Source organism: Dermacentor albipictus, chromosome 10 (genome assembly GCF_038994185.2).
Source record: "Dermacentor albipictus isolate Rhodes 1998 colony chromosome 10, USDA_Dalb.pri_finalv2, whole genome shotgun sequence".
Classification (NCBI taxonomy): Eukaryota; Metazoa; Arthropoda; class Arachnida; order Ixodida; family Ixodidae; genus Dermacentor; species Dermacentor albipictus.
Window position 1 is genome coordinate 96,145,759 of NC_091830.1, and position 17,141 is coordinate 96,162,899.

Consider the following 17,141-nt stretch of genomic DNA (forward strand, 5'->3'; position numbering starts at 1 on the left):
CCTGTGGGCCGTTCTCTCTCCGAAAGTAGTCATATTAGGGTTATTACAATTAGACAAAGGCATTTCGCTCTCGTGAGCAGCAGCCCTAGGGATAGTTACTCGGGCTAGCTTCCCACGCTAAGCGTGCCCCGCTCGGCTCGCACCTGCCTAAGCTTTTCCTACTCTCTAGAACCACTCGAGTCCGCTCGATTTGAACAGAACAATGTTCGCGCAACCCTGGGCGATCGGGACGCACGTGATCTTTGCCCGGCAGGCTGAGAGGGGCGCTTCGAACCGGCCACGGAACTCCATGTCTCAGCAAGGTGCCTGGTGTAGTCTCGTGCGGGCGCCAGAGGGCGCTCGCTGGTGTGACGTCACGCTAGGAGGATAAATGGGGCTATAGCTCGGCTCCTCGCAGTGGTCGGCGCGCTGCCTTGCGCTATGTCTGATGATGTAAAGCCATAAGTTTAACAAAGGGCAACCATGTCCACACCATCCGCCGAACCAAGGCGCAGCCAAGGGTATTGCTTTCGCAATTTTCCAGGCTTAACCAAGCTAACCCTTCAGCCAATTTTTTTTTCCATTTTCCATGTCTCAGTAATTTCTCTGGTTGTATTCGAGTGCTGATCGCCATGTTATCTGTTGATAACGTAACGTTTCCTCAAGCCTATAAACTTATTAAGCCAGCTTTTCGCTTGCGTACCATGGCCACGCACGTTTGTATCTCCTTGCCTTCCTCTACCGCGGGCGTACTTTAGAACCACGGCGCTGCAGTTATGCTTCAGTAATTTCGTAGTACAGCCCTCTGGGCCATTCTCTCTCCGAAAGTAGTCATAATATGGTTATTATAATTAGACAAAGGCATTTCGCTGTCGTGAGCAGCAGTTCTTGGTATAGTTATTCGGGCTAGCTTCCCACGCTATGCGTGCCGCACTTGGCTCACACCTGCTTAAGCTTTTCCTACTCTCTAGAGCAGCTTGAGTTCCCTCTCATCGACGGGAGGCCTTTTTTTTTTTCAAGAAAGTATGCCTTCCAATCAAGGAATTTGTATTGGCTCGTGCGGGGCCCCCGTACTTTGCCACATTTTCCTTACGGGCATTGAGAGAGCGCTGTCGAAATTGTTTGACGGAGGCAAAGTGCTCAATGTATTTAGGTATGTTAACGATTTTTTAATTTTACTGACGAAACGATCTTCCATGACTTACTCGCATACTGTGCAGGACATTTTATCTGATTTTAAACAGCAAGGCAAAGGCTTAGATTTTACTTTTGAACTAGCCAAGGGTAACAGGTTGCAGTGTTGAGATCTTGACATTACCCTCACTGACGAAGGTTCCTGCAGGATGTACCGACCCCGTGGCCGCAAAGAATTGTTCCCGTGTGAGTCTGCACAATCCAAGACTGTTAAAAGAACAATTGCCACTATGTGGCTCGAGTCCGCCCTTCAAATATCGTGCTGTCATAAGGCATAAGCAAACTTTGACGACCAGATCTTGAAGTTGGGGAAGGCTGGCTTTCATTGCTTGGTTTTAAGCGCAGTTTCGGAGGCGTTATTGAAAAAGGTGAAAAAAGAAAGAAAAAGAAGTGAAGAAGGTCAAACAGTCTAAAAGAAACTAAACCGGTGGTCATACCACATTCTTATAATGCGGCGCATAACCTTAATCCCGCCGCCCTGAAATACAAAATTCCTGTGGTTTGTTCCGCAACCCGAAAACTTCCTACTTTGTGTCGCCTGATTGGTTCGGATGACTCAAAGAAAGTAGGGCCTTCTATTAAACATAGGAACCGTTTTGCTAAGTGTGAAGAAGGGGTCGTATACCGCATACCGTTGAAGTGTGGAAAAGCCATATTGGCCAAACTGGCCGATGTATTAATGAACGCCTGCGGGAACATAAGCTTTCACTGAAAAATGGATATGGTCCAACTTGCCGCTTCATTGCAAGGCCTGCGGGAATGACAATAAGCAAGTATGTCAAGCAAGGCTTCATGATACAAAAATCATGTTTAAAAGTAAAGATTCGGTGGCGCGTGAATTGTTGGAGGCCAACGAGATTAAGACAAGTGGGGACAACACTGTCAGCACCCCGTCTCTGAATATACAGACGAATGAAAGCATGTTTTTGGATAAGCTTTAGATTTAGATTAAGCATGATTCCCTTCATTCATATCTTCAGTGTTCTCGCACGTGCGCATTCACAGAGTCAGTGTTCCTTTTTATTTCGTTCCCCTCTCCTCATGGCTAAACAGTCAGCCACCTGGGACTTCAATAAACCATTGCAAGTAGTGCCTTGACCTGTCTGTATTCCTTCTTCTGTGCCGTCATTATTGGCGCATCATCTATTGAGTGTCACAATCTAACTGAGTCAGCATTTTCTAGACCTATTTTTTGATGAGGTGGTCTATTTCAATGACACTCACTAAGGACACCAATGCATGGGTCCAGTATCTCATTCTCCTGACCTATTGGAATCACGAGAGCAACTACACAATGAGCCCATCGCCATCTTCACTGAAGAGATGACCCGTTTTTCTGGCACGGCGACCTAGAAATGTCCAATGAGAAAAAGTCCGCTTCTTGATGCGAGGCGTAAGGCAAGAAATTTTCGCCGGACTGATTCGCAAGCCGCCGAAGGCCGTCGCTGAGTTCTTGGCAGAAGCAACGACCATTGAAAAAGCTCTGCAAATGGGCACTTGGCAATATATACACCAAGTGCTCATGCCCCAGTGCAGAAACCGGGCACAAGGCTCCGGTGATCTCCAACAGACGATCAGTGTCATTGTGCGCGATGAACGGCGCAACATTTTACCTTCATCGCATCCTCAGGCGTCCTCGGTCACTCACATGGTCAAAGACGAACTTCGATGGTCACTGGGCGTTTAGGAAGTGTAGCCCGAATCGCCGCCTTCCGTGCCGAACCGATTGCCTGCGCCGCCATCGGGCGCCATCAGTATCCCCCTGGCGCCCGAGCCAGGAACTGTAACGCCGCAATTCCATCGTCGGTCTATGCCACCATCAACTCGCCCATCTGCCACCCTACATCAGTACTCGAGGAAGAGAGATGTATGGTGCGCCCCCACCCACCGCCCACTGTGCAACCAATGTGGAGAAACCCATACCGTGACTTGGGTCTGCGAGGGTTCGGCGTCAACGCGCCGTGTCCCCAGCAAGGTGGGCGGCGTCGTGATATCATTGACTACCTAGGCGCCACTCAGTAGAGCCCACGACGATCTGTCCATTCGCCGTCACCCAGCTACTACCTGTCGCCGCAACGCCTACCATACACTGGCCCAGGCTGGGGCAGGCCTGCCAGCCCATATCCGGAAACTAAAAGCAGCAACCGATGGAGGTGCGGTTGCTATTCGTCGAACTGACGGAGGCCTTTCGCCACCGACGAGGACGCTGAAAATTTCATCTCGACTATATATCAACGACACCCCGCCATCCTGACGAAGCCTGCAAGTAAATAATGCACGACGCTAAGTACCAGCCACACGTCAACAGGACGCAACCATGATTCGACGCCAAGATCTAACTACAATGCAAGATAAAGAACCACCGATCTCGACGTGCTTCTCCCCGGCCACGCAGTCAGCACCTTAGTGGACATAGGAGCCAACTACTTTGTCATGAGTGGACCCATCGCCGCCCAGTTGAGGAAAATGAAGACTGCGTGAGATGGCCCTCAAATTCAAAACCGATGTAGGACACTTAATAACGCCAACTGGAATACGCACGGCCAGAATTACTGTTAACGACGGGACCTACTCTGCCGTCATCGTTATTTTCCAGCAGTGTTCACGAGACGTCATTCTCGGCATTCTTTCCGGCATTCTTGGCATTGACCTTTCCCTACGCAGGAAAATAACACGTTCGATCATAACCCTCGTCTTACGCAAGAATTACTTTCTCGTCTTTCATTCACATCACTTCGTATCGACCATCGTTACAAAGTGTTTGTTTCTCGTGTCACGCTAACGAACACTCTCCTTCTTCCGTTCTGAAACTTGTAATGATTGTAACTACTTCCGCACCTCTACTGTATCTGTTACTGACCCCAGTGACTTTAAGAATGCGTTTGAATATGTGATCTGATATTTGCTTTGTGTTTCTTCTATATTTATTGTTACAACTCCCTTCTGTAACGCGCTACGGACCCTGAATGTATTCAAATAAATAAATAAATAAATAAATAAATAAATAAATAAATAAATAAATAAATAAATAAATAAGATCACTGTTCTCTTTCTTCTAGAAGACCCAGTTACTGTATCCCTTTCGTACCGCCATTCCACTATTCTAAAAGTGGGAAAAGTAACCTACTTCGGAATTATTTATGATGCCTATCTTAACGGGAGTCATCATACTGAAAATACAAAGCTCAGCTTCCCGTGCAACGCGGATATTGACGAGGATAAGCAATGCGCGATTGAACACGCCCAGAGACATAGCCATAATGATTTACCGCATCTATGTCCAACCTATACAACAGTTCAGCGGTGTGTTATTCTCCGGCGCCTCTGCTTATAAGATACGTCCACTAGTTGTGCTGGAAGAGGAAGCACTCCGCTTATGTCTGGGGCTGCGAATGTTTGTACCAAACGCTGTGCCCTACAAGGAATCACTACTACATTCCCTTGGAATGAGATTTAAAATACCGTTCAATCATTCATACGCCTCAACGAATCTCCACTAAGGTCACAGTCGATCTCCACCAATCAACTAGCCCAATCTTTCGGACTCTCATGGCCTTAGTTTCCCAAACCACAGGTGATTACAGCACAATCATTATTGAGTCCGTTAAATGTACATATCCATCACGTAATCACAATAAACAGTAGCTCAAATTCATTGTGTATACTTATCATGCCATATTCCGCAACAATGCAATGCAGCTAGCTACCTTCGCATATTCTTAACGGCTTACTCCATGTTCACTTGAATCAGCACCACACAAACGTAAATACAGCAACAGATGCTTCGCATAATGAGCAAAAGGGAGGAGTTGAAATTTTTTCATCGTCATTTGATTTCTCGTCTGTTTTTCACTCCAATATTCCTAGCCGATTTCCTAGCTGTCGTCCCATAGCTAGGCGTAAGCTAAAAGCATCCAAGACAACCGCGGTAATAATAATGGGCTCCTTACCGTTGTACACCTCACTTACTGCTCCTGGCGAGTCGAAGACATTGAGAACCTCGTACTCACTGGCAGTGGCGTAGCCAGAAATTTGGTTCGGGGGGGGGGGAGGGGGGAGGAGGGGGCTCACACTGCAGCTCGGCCTCCTCCTAAGAGGAAACATTAGGTCGGATGCTCCTGTCTAAATACATGTAGAAGACCAATTCGTTTTTCTCCGCAACCACTGTACTAAACTGGATGAAGTTTGTTGCATTTAAAAGAAAAACTTAAATGCTAGTGACTTTGTTTGTAATTCTCGATGTACGTCATCAAGAAAATTTCAGAAAAGGAAACAATGAAGTTTACAACTCTGTAAATTAGCAATGAAAATTGATATGACAATTCTGTGAATTGCACATAATAGTACATCTACAGCGGACAAAATTGATATGTTACACATGAGTCTAAAAAATTATGTATTATGTAAATACGGCTCTTGAAGAACCCTTGTACATGACAAAACAAATTCACGCAAGAGACAAATAGACGTATCGAATTTGCCCGCTTTGAATGGTATAATGGATGCCGTTTACAGAACCGAAGTATCTCTTCTTGATGCAAAGCTATTAATTTGTGAACTTCGTCCTATATTTTTTCGCAGTTCCGAATTTTACAAAATATTTTAAACAAAGTTCCGGCCCTAAATCGATATTCCGTTTCCAACAGACACTAGAATTTAACTTACTCTCTCAAATGCAACAAATTTCGTTGAAAGTGATTCAGGAGTTATCTCAGAAAAGCGTTTCTGCGGTTTACATGTATCTGAATAGGCCGCGTTGGAGTTGGGCCCAATCTAAAGCTTCCTCTTAAACAGTTTGCCTAGGGATCAAATACATTAATAATAACTGCATCGTCATTTCCAAAGATGCTGCAAACGAATGCTTGAACGCTACGCACGGTTAATAGAAGTAGAATATGTATTTTTAATAAAATATTATACTCGTATATGCCAAGAATTGTGCCCAGGATAACTGATGTCAATGCTCCCATGTTTTTGTCTATTTAATAAGTAAAGAAAATATCACGCGAACTTTAAAACTACATCCGTTCGAAACCAGCAAAGCAGTGCATCCGCTGATATGAAAAATGTAAAGGCCGTGAAATGAACAAGTTGAGGACAAATATGTTAACGAAACTTTGTCATTCAAGATCCTTGATTACATTATTGTATAAATATGCAACGGCCAGTGAAAAATCTCAATGACGCTGTCATTTGTTCCAATGTATGACGCAGCTGCAGCTGTCACCGGTCGTGTATCGTGAGCAGTTGCACAGAAATTATAGTCGCAGCAGAGAGCACGCATAAAAAGCAGGAGTTCTGCAGAATATACGAGGGCGAGTCAAATGAAAGTGAGCCAATGCAAATATATGGCAAACTGGGTACTTTATTTAAGGTAGCCTCCATGAGCAGTTAGACAGCTGTCCCATTGATTAACGAGTCACGTAATTCCAGTCTCATAACGCTCCTAGGGTTGCTGCTTCAAAACGTCTGCAACTGACTTTCACGCCATCGTCCAAGACGAATCTGGTTCCCTTGAGCTGTTTTAACGGCTGCCCCAAAATGTGGAAGTCGCAAGCGAACAGATCTGAGCTGTATGGCGGATATTGCAGCGTTTGCCACTTGAACTTTGTCAGCTTTATATTAACCGCATCAGCGACATGGGGAGGGGTATTGTCGTGGAAAAAGATGACCCCATTCATCAATTTTTCACGTAGCCTGTTCTTGATTGCGACACGCAGCCGATCCGGCGTTTCAGAATATCGGAAACAATTGATGGTCTCTCAAGATTTAGCAAATTCTATCAGTAATTGCCCCTGACGATCAAAAAATAAAAGTCAACACCACCAATTCCGGCGGAAATGATGGCCTTTGCTTTCTTTGGGGAGTGGTGAATTCAAATGTTTCCATTGTAAGCTTTGGCTTCGTGTTTCAGGCTCGTAGTAGTGGCACCATGGTTCGTCCCCGATCACAACTGAAGACAGGAAATCGTCACCCTTATTGTGATACCGGATCAGATGAGTAAGGGCAGCGCCGAACTTCTCCGTATTCTGGCGGTGGTTCAAAATCTTGGGCATCCATTGCGCATACAAGACCCGAGAACCGAGATGTTCATGAATTATGGCGTGAACGGTGACGGTGAACTGAACCGTGACTGATGTTCACACGCTCTGCCAGTTGATCGATCCTTATCCTCCGTTATTGTGTCATCAGCTCATCAACCTTTGCAATTTTGTTAGGGGTGACTGCACGATGCCGTTGGCCCGGTCCGGAATCATCTGGGTAACTTTCACGTCCTTCTTTGAACCGTTTGTTCTAACACTTCACAGTGGCCAATGAAATGTAATGTTCAATGTACACGGCAGCCATACGGTGACCAATTTGTTTTTGGGAAACACCTTCAGCTGTCAAACACCTCACGGCACCACGCTGCTCAACTACTGGAGCGTGCATTACGTCACGCAACCATGTTCAACCCAGTGTATGAGCGCATTAAAGAACACATATATTCACACCTGCATGCAACTTTTGTAAATTAGAGATGCCTGCGTGCTACGCGCAGGCCTTTCAGATAAGGAACAGAACCATAAGTGCGCGGGGTGGGTAGGTTCACTTTCATTTGACTCCCCCTCGTACATTAGAAATGCTAAGATACATTGGAATATACAAATGCGCAGGTACAGCTTGATAAAGGGCAAAAAATTGCCACTGGAAACAAAGTTCATTGCAGGTATAGACAAAACTTCGCAACAAGATATCTAAACATACGTATAGGTCTCCAATAAATCTACGTATCTAAGCAAAAGTCCACGGTATATAATGGGTCAAACAAGGCAAATAAACATGTTGTGCAATCACAGATTCACAGAATCCCAGATCCACTCCCCCCGACGTATCGCGCGCGACGGAAGGCGGCGCGCTTGCTCCCCGTTTTTCTCCTTTGCGCACACAAGACTGAGCCACCATCATCGGCTCACCGTTCCCCCCACCCTCCACACGCTTTCACTCGCACATACAGCATGCGGCGCGGTCACGATGTTATCGCCCTTGGATTTTATGCGGAACATGAGGGTGACGACAGGAATGCGCCTAGAGTCTCCATATAATTGCTATCCCAATAATATAATAAGAGTATCCGGCAGCTGAAGCGTCCCATGGCCCATACTTTGCTCAAAAGAAGTGACAAAATAGGACTTTCACAATGCGACAATTCGTTGCGCCACGTTTTTTTTTCCTTTTGTGGGGCGGGGTAACCGTAATGAAAAAAATTACCGACGATTACGTTACTTCCTAATGCGAAATTTGAGCGCAGCAAATAAGCTGTTTCACCTTTTCGATAGATTGAGGCAAAGAAATCGAGCACCACATGTATGCGCTATCACAGAATTCTTTTTGTTATTTTTCACACGTATTCCTTTAACAAAGACTGCACTAACAGTTCTTGACAGTCATGAAGGAAGCTTTGTGGTCGGAGAAATAGACTGATATATGTTCGGCTTGGTACACCAATGCTTGATTCTCAAAGACGAGATCTATACAAGTGCCTCGCGAGGTTGTCACAGCCGTGAGACGCGTTACGAGCGAGAGGAACGGGATGTTCTCCCGCATAAGTGTTAGGAAATTGCTGTTTGTCTTTATGTCAACATTAAAGTCCCCCACTACTAACATCGGTGTGGATCGATGGACGGTTAATGCGAGTTGCAGGAAGTGCACGACGTCTTTCGTGAGTGCGGTAGCGGACTCACGAAAGCGGTATCAGTCGGTCGCTGCTAGCGCTGGGGGGATGAAAGGGGGGCGGAGCTGGTTACGAGGCCGATGATAACGCCGACGACGACGCGAAACCCAGGAACGGACGCCAAAGAGCCATTTGTGTAGCCAGCCCTCCTCCACAGTCTCTCCTCCTCCCTTCCATCATCCTCCCTCGCCCGGAGAGCCGACAGCGCGCATGCGCGGCGGCGGCGGAGCAGATTCGTCGGCGAGCTGGTTACGAGGCCGACGACAACGCCGACAACGACGACGCCGACGACGACGCGAAACCCAGGAACGGACGCCAAAGAGCTGCGCTCTAAAAAAACGCAAGGGAAAGTATGCTGGTAACACTCCAATGCCTACTTTGGGCAACTAATGTGGCTATTAAAGGAATATCAATGAAAGCACCAGACGCTTAGTCCAGCAAGAACCATGAGCATACTGCTCGATATCCTACATAGGCGAGACAAGACTTTCTGGAAAGGCTGCGCACAAGCGAACGCGGTGCAATCCGTCGAGTCCCCACAGTGGTGGCGGCGAGTTACTATTGTTTCTTCTCGTCTGCTAGCCACAAAGCGTCCAAAACTATGCCAGGCGAAAATGCACTCGGCCAGAGAAAACCGAACGCGCACCGAAGTGCGCCGCGCGGTGGTCGGAGCAACACGAGAAAAATGCGTGCGCTCTGGCTGGCTCTGGCAGCCCACGGGTAGGGGAGCGAGAGGCTCAATTGAAGAAGCTCAATGTGCCCTCGCGATTAAAAGTCGAAGTAGAAAAAATAAATAAGAACATAGTTACCTTGGCTGGCTTTAATGTCTTCACTGGATACTTTGGCGCAGGTGAAAAATAATGTTGATATTTTTTTAACACGACGGCACAAGTGAACCACCACAACGCTTCGTCCCATCGGGCCTCACTGCGGGCTTTGTTGGGCTCTGTCAACATTTCTGATAGTGTGTTGATTTGGCTTGTCTCGTTGTATGGCCCGATGTACGGCTTTGGGAAAGTTAATGCACCTTTGGCGTCAAATATTTATGGGAATATTAAACTTACAAAGTTCTGCAGTTGAAAATCACCTTTGCAAATGTCAATGCACCTTTCACATCAAAAGTTTATGAGAACTTTATACCCATAATGTTTCGAAATTGACATCCACGCGCTCGTAGATTCCATGATAGATTGTAGATTCCGCGGCCTCTGCGAGATGCCGCGGCGAGCCCGTTCGCCATCAAAACGTCCTTGAAATTTTGTGCTCGGATGGGGCTGCTTGCCTTATGTGACTCCCAGTGCATGGGCGTTGCCGCGAAATCCAGCCTGAGTTCGCAATTGTCGCGGTGAAATGGCTTTTCCAGCGTGCAAAAGACGTTCTAAACAAAATCCAGAATGATTTTCTGCACCGGGGGTTGCTTTGGTTGGCAGTGCATGCACACCAAAAAAAATTTCGCGGGGTGGGAGGGGGGGCTGAAGCCCAATAAGCCCCCCCCCTCCCCTGGCTACGCCCCTGCTCACTGGCTCCAAGTCAATTGCGGAGTTTAAGGCTAATATGGGTACTTGCGCACAAAGACATCTTTATCAATGAAGCGGCAGACAGCTTGGCTAATGCTTCTGCTAGATGCCCCGTGTTTACTATTCTTCCAAAGACGGGTTTTATCACGACTGTCTCGTTTAGAAGATAGATCATTTTCATGTCAAAATCAAATCTAACATCATCCTCGGAACTACATCACTTCCTCGGAACAGGAAAGTTTGCGAAACCAGACAAACGGAAGTGATAATAACCACATTGCGATGTCGAGTCCCACCACTCAATTTATACATGCACCGGATCTGGTCTGGCAATTTCACCCTTGTGCCATTTATGCAATGCATAAGAACCGATTGAGCATTACTAATCGGACTGGCGGTTTTCTTTTCCTTGAGGAAAAGGACATTACGATTTACGCTGCGAATGCTCGGTGACCCATTTATCACTCCGATACTGCTGTGTTTCGAAGCATTTGTGCTTGGGCAATCACAAAGGAATGTGTGCATCACCACAGAAAAATTCTCTAATTAATCAAACAGAATTAATTGTGGACCGTATAAGTTATGTCATTCTTAGCTTGTTGTCTCACTTATAAATATATTTATTTAATAACTGTCTACTGAAGAGCCTTGGAATTTACTCACTTTAATTTATTCATCAAAATTGTAGAATTCTAAATTTACTACTTCACCACTTATGCGAAATCTGCCAGGCTCTTGGTGTGCCGCCGTGAGTTTGTATGTGCCAAAGACATTAAAGTCATTGTCACCATCATAATCATTAGTAGCATCTCGTCTCTCTTTCATGAGCTCTACAATTTAATGCAGCGCGGAAGGAGGCTAACTTGCCCAGAAATATCAGTCGTTCACTTGATTCACGAGGCGCATGCTTCGTCGACGCTTTTCGTTGCCATTCACACCTGGATGGCGTGACAGTCACTGAAATGTCCATTTTCAGCAGGACAGTGCCAACATTTTATTACGTGGGACGTTGGCTGATATTCAAGATCACATTGCACGGCTGAACGCAGAGTAGGGAGCAACTTATTAAAGCATTACCCAGCATTAGCCGGCCGTACAAAATTTGGTGAGGCTTGATAGTATTGCTACGTCTTCAGACACTCCCCCCACACGGGGAATATAAAGTAAAAGACACAAGATGCACTGACAACTAAATTCCATTTGTGTAATGAAGATGTATTATGCACACGCATGAGTTAAGTAACAAAGCACGAAAGCGCAAAGAAAACATAAAAGGTCGCCGACTATCGCGAAATTTATCTGTTAAGAACGGTGTCTCTTTCGAACGCAATGATGAGAACGGCTGATTAATTAATTTTACCTTTCTTATTGTCTACGTAAACAGCCTAACTTATGTCACTTCTTACACTGGCTCAACACGTTTTCAAAGCGCGTGTTTGGCTAGCTGAATGCCGATAAACAAAAGTGACATAATATTTTAGGGGACCGGTGACTGAAGCTTGAGGAAGCCCTCAGAGCGCCTTAATAAACAAGACCTGAAAAAGTCCAAATATTATGACGAGAAAATGTCATATCAGGGCTGCAGATTGAGTTAGATGTAATCCATTTCATATGCAGCGAAGTGCCTATATTAGCCCCTTAAAAAATTATCTTCGGCGCAAAAAAAAGAAGCGGCCAAAGAATAGACACGGACTGGCGCACACTCGCAACTTATTTTTCCTTATGATTGCTTCATATACCATCACGCATGCGCACATGAAGATGAAGAAACGAGTGTACATGAGATCGGTTCCAAGATTATTCACATTCTATCAGTAAAAAAAAACTGACACACTGGTCTCCATATTTTCTTATGTACATCGCCACTGCTAGTCTCTTCGCCACCATCTTTCTTTCCCGGTCCATCCATATTTATACCAATAAAGGTTAACATATGCACTGTTTGCAATGATAAGGAACACGACAGCCCATCCAATTTCCGATTGCTAATGCATGCTCTCGCAAGCAATTACTTATGCAACAGCCCGTTTGGCCAATGTATACATTAGCGCAGCATAAAAGAATCTTAGAAATCAACTCGCCTGAACATCTCAACAAAACACTAAGCCTACTTCTTGAAACACTCGGCACTTTTTACCGATGACAGGCGAGCACAAATACGAGACAGCTTTCGAACAGCCGAGAACATTACCGTAACAGCATACCTAGAAACCACATCCTCTAACAAATGTGGCTTTAAAGAATGAAACTAATTCATTAAAAACGTGGGTATCACGTTACTGTAAGGTTTTCGATTCGCCAGACAGCCGACGTTTCTTAGCCCATTATAGCTCAGATTATGACGTTTCATCGAAACACCCCGTGTTTGACGACCAAAACCTTTAGGTGGAAGAAAGCCTTGTGTGACGTCCCATACGTAAGAAAAAGCGACGCCAATGTTTCTTATAGTTTTACACAAGCGCAACTATCATTTATTCGTAGGCCTGAACGCAACCACAGGCAACGCAATTCACATATGTGCGAACAGCTTCTGCGGAAATCACCACGACGGTGGAAGTTTTACGAAAGGGAAAATTTTTCATAATTTCGACATTAGCTCGAAGCTACAGAGGTAAGCTACAGAGGTAAGCTACTAGGTAAGCAACAGAGGTAATTACGGAAGGTAAGAATTGTAGAAAAATTTGCGCTGCCTTGGGGATCGAGCGTCACACCACCGCCTTTGCGGTTCATTCGTTCGGCCCACTAATCTAACCACTACACGCTAGCAGATGGCCAGGTGACGCAGATCCCTCCAGAAATTTCAGCGAAGTAGCAGTGATTGTACAGCTTGATCCCAGTAGCTACATTGACGGCCACTTGCGTTTTTTCTGACTATTCTTCAACGTGAAAGCACTAGAGACCACTATGACTGTTGGCCTCCACTGTCATTGCGCAGAGAATAACAACGCTAGGAACAAAGTTTTCCAGCAGTCAAATATACCATTCAAATGATCCGGGCAAATTCCAATTCCCGCTATGACGGCTTCTGGGAAGCATCACGGTAGCAGCAGCTTGACACATTCACCTGAACTACTTGCATTTCTAGCTCTCGCAATTGCAACGAACCCTCTGAATCCGACAGGCGATGTGAAAACGATGACAGCCATTTCCGGATGCGCAATGACTTTCGAGAGCATGCAGCCCGTGAAAACAAAGACTTTCAGATATATTTCTTTTTGTCAAGGGTGTGTGGATATGCATACCGTCTATTCCGCCCTGGGTTCGCTCAAAGCTGCTCTCAGGGCGTCGCGCTAACTAAAAGAGTTAGGGTGGCGGCGTAACGAGTGGGAAGCTTTCAAAGAGTTTCCTATGCAGGATCATAGGCAGGTGTGCGGTGGCTGTATTAGAGATTCGAAGTGATAGCCGTTTAAGAGAAGCCGTTACTATGCTGGATGCGGGAAACTGTGTTGCGCTTACACATACACACACTATTACACAAGAATCGACGCAAAACAGGTTTCGTCGCGTTCGACACGTCTGGCAAAACGAGTTCATGTCGCGATCGACTACGTCTTCCGCAATTTGCTAGTTGTTTTGTCCGACATTTAGGTTAAGGATTCACCTAACGTAGGATTTTTCGCTCGAAACGGCGATAAGGAACCTCGATGTACAACTAATACCTGCGGCACAAAGGACGTTCGAGGCCAAGGTTTGTGAATGGTGACACTGGCCAATACTTCCAGGGTTAGTTTTAGTAGAAAAAACTTAAATATCCTAGAACGTGGATGGGAAAACGGCGCCACAGTAGCTCAATTGATAAGAGCATCGCAGGTGTCATGCGAAGACGTGGGATCGTTACTCCACTTGCTGCCAGTCATTTGTTCATTCATTTTCATTTACATTATATTCAGGACAATTTGCTCAGATCTTATCGGGCATTCTTCCTGAGTCATGTCATCTGCATCGCGCTGTACCTTAATTGCGGCAAAGCGAAAAAGGCCAAGCTCGACTCCCTAATCAGAACCGGCCTCAAGCGCGTGCTCGGCCTTCCGCAGTCCACAAGCACTGAGATGCTGCTGGAGCTAGGACTCCATAACACCATCGATGAGCTAATAGAAGCTGACACAGCGGCTCCGATAATGAGACTTTGATCCACTAAGCCAGGCATTAAGATGTTAAAGGAAGCGGGAATCCGACCCAGACATGAACCGGCGACCAAAGTTAGCTTGACCCGGGAAACCAGAAGTCGCATCATGGTTGACCCCGTCCCGCGAAACATCCACCCAGTGGATATCACGATATCACGATATGGGTTACCGGTGGCAGCGACGCCCACATCGAGGGCGCGCTGCAAGCCGCCGTCGACGCAATAGAAGACCAGCTGGAAGGCACTGGACTGAGATGTTCGCCGAGCGAATCGGAGCTTCTCATACTCCCACCTACCAAAAACAGCAGAGGCACGACCAGACAACGCGAAAACGAAAAGATCAGAATCGTCACCAAATCCGGTAACGTGATGAATGAGGTCGGCAAAATTAGGATCCTAGGCATGGTCATCGAAAAACACGGAAGAAACGGCGAAACCATCACCTGTCTCAAGGCAAAAGGAGCCAACGCGATTCGACTCCTCAAACGAGTCACTACCCGAAAGGCTGGCATGAGAGAGGAGAGCCTAATTAGGCTCGTCCAATCCTTCGTCATCAGCCACATGGCGTACGTTGCACCCTACCACAGATGGCTGCAACTCGAACGAAACAAAATCAACGTGCTCATCAGAAGCGCGTACAAGACGGCGCTGGGCCTGTTCGAGTCCACAAGCACGTCCCGCTTGTTACAACTCGGGCTACACAATACGCTCGAACAAATAGCCGAAGCACAACGGACCTCTCAACTGGAGCGGCTGTCCATGACCAAAGCCTGGAGGAAGATACTGGACGACCTAGGAATTAGACGCTCGAACGAGGTGGAGATGAAGCTCCCCGTCCCAGAAGAGGTCCGACGCCAGACCAGAATCGGCCCCATACCGAAGAACATGAATCCTGAGTTCAACAAGGGAAGAAGAGCGGCGAGGGCCAAGGCACTCATCGACCAGCATGCCAACGACGAACACGCGCGGTACGTGGATGCGGCCGAATATCAACGGAACTCCTTCGCAACGGTCGTCATAGAGGCGTCAACGGGCGCCACGAGGACGGCAGCGAGCGTGAGAAGCGCCGGAGCGGAAAGAGCGGAGGAGGTAGCCATCGCCCTGGCCATCGCCGACGCACACTGCCACACGGTGCTGAGTGACTCAAGACAGGCGGTGCGAAACTTCGCCAAAGGGCAAATCTGCAGGGAGGCTCAGCGCGTACTGCGAGCGGTAAAACTAGACGAACGAAAAGTACAATTCAAGTGGTTCCCAGCGCACGCGGGCAACGCGTCGGAACGCAATGAGAACCTTAATGAGACGGCACACGCAGCGGCGCGAGCGCTAACCAACCGCGCCCCGGCGACAGACCGTCCGACGTGGTTCGGAACCAAGGACCGCATGACGGATTACAATGAAATCACGAAGGCCTACCGCCTGGCTCGCAGGACTCCCCACCCCCGCACCCGAGACTGAGTCAAGCGGAGGCGGTAGTACTGAGACACCTCCAGACCGGATCGCTACCTAGCCCGATACTGATGAATCGCATGTACCCCGAGACATATCCGACAGATATGTGCAGAGTATGGCGGAGGGAGTCCGCAGACTACACGCACATCTTGTGGGACTGCATTAAATATCCAGAAGACACTAAATCAAGAACACTCCCACCACGGCTCGAGGCAGCCGCGAAGAGCTACGACCGAGACGATCAGCTCTGGGCCATCCAGCAGGTCCTGGAAGCGCTCGAAAGGCACGGACCCAGTGAGCCGGCAACGGCGAGCGGAGACCCGCGCCGAGTAACGGCAACTTCGAGGATGACGTAGGCCCTCGTCGGGGCGCGCGAGCACCCAACTGCAACATAAATAAAGTTTCTCCAATCCAATCCAATCCATCCAGTGCATAACGAGGGTAGAAGATTCGCGAGAGCTAAGACCATCCTTAAAAAGATCAATCAGCAGAAACTAGATGCCCTCTTTGACGATGCTGCCAGATATGACAGTGGGCATAAGTTCGCGGTCTCAGTGGTAGACGCGGGGGGCAACCTGGTCAATGCAGCCTCTGTTTATACGAAGTTTGCCCATGTGGCGGAGGAAGCGGCGATCGCTCTGGCTTTTCACGGCTCAAAAGTTCCGGCTATCGTCTTCTCGGACTCGCGCACGGCAGTTAGATCCTTCTCGTCCGCTACCATATCTGACCAGGCGAACAGTATTCTAATTAAAGCACTTCAAAGGACTTGGGAGAGCAGTGAAAGAGGATACTAAATGTCGTGATTCCCAGCCCATCTAGATAGCTCAGTTAACCCGCTTGGATGGAATCCTAACACGCAGGCCCACCGGAGAGCACGCGATTTCACGCACCGCGTTGTCACGGGTAGCCAGGCTTGGAACCAGGTCAACATCCACAAAGATCCATTATGTACTTTCCACGAAATTGTTTCCCATTATCGACTAGGCAGGAGGACATTTCCACCCCCTCACACGAAACTGAACAAACCTCAGGCTACCACACTCAGACACCTGCAAACCCGTTCGTATCCCACTCATCGATCCCTTAACAAGATAGATCCGTAACACTCACAGTCGTGCCCCAAATGTGGTCATGACTCATGCTCTTTTGACCACATGCTCTG

At 47.3% G+C, this 17,141-nt stretch overlaps 1 protein-coding gene across 1 annotated transcript in view; it reads right to left on the bottom strand.

Annotated features, from left to right (window-relative positions):
* LOC135921471 (centrosomal protein of 290 kDa-like) overlaps positions 1-17,141 on the bottom strand; it is a 216,803-nt gene that overhangs the window by 158,562 nt on the left and 41,100 nt on the right. The gene's annotated exons all lie outside the window — the stretch shown is intronic.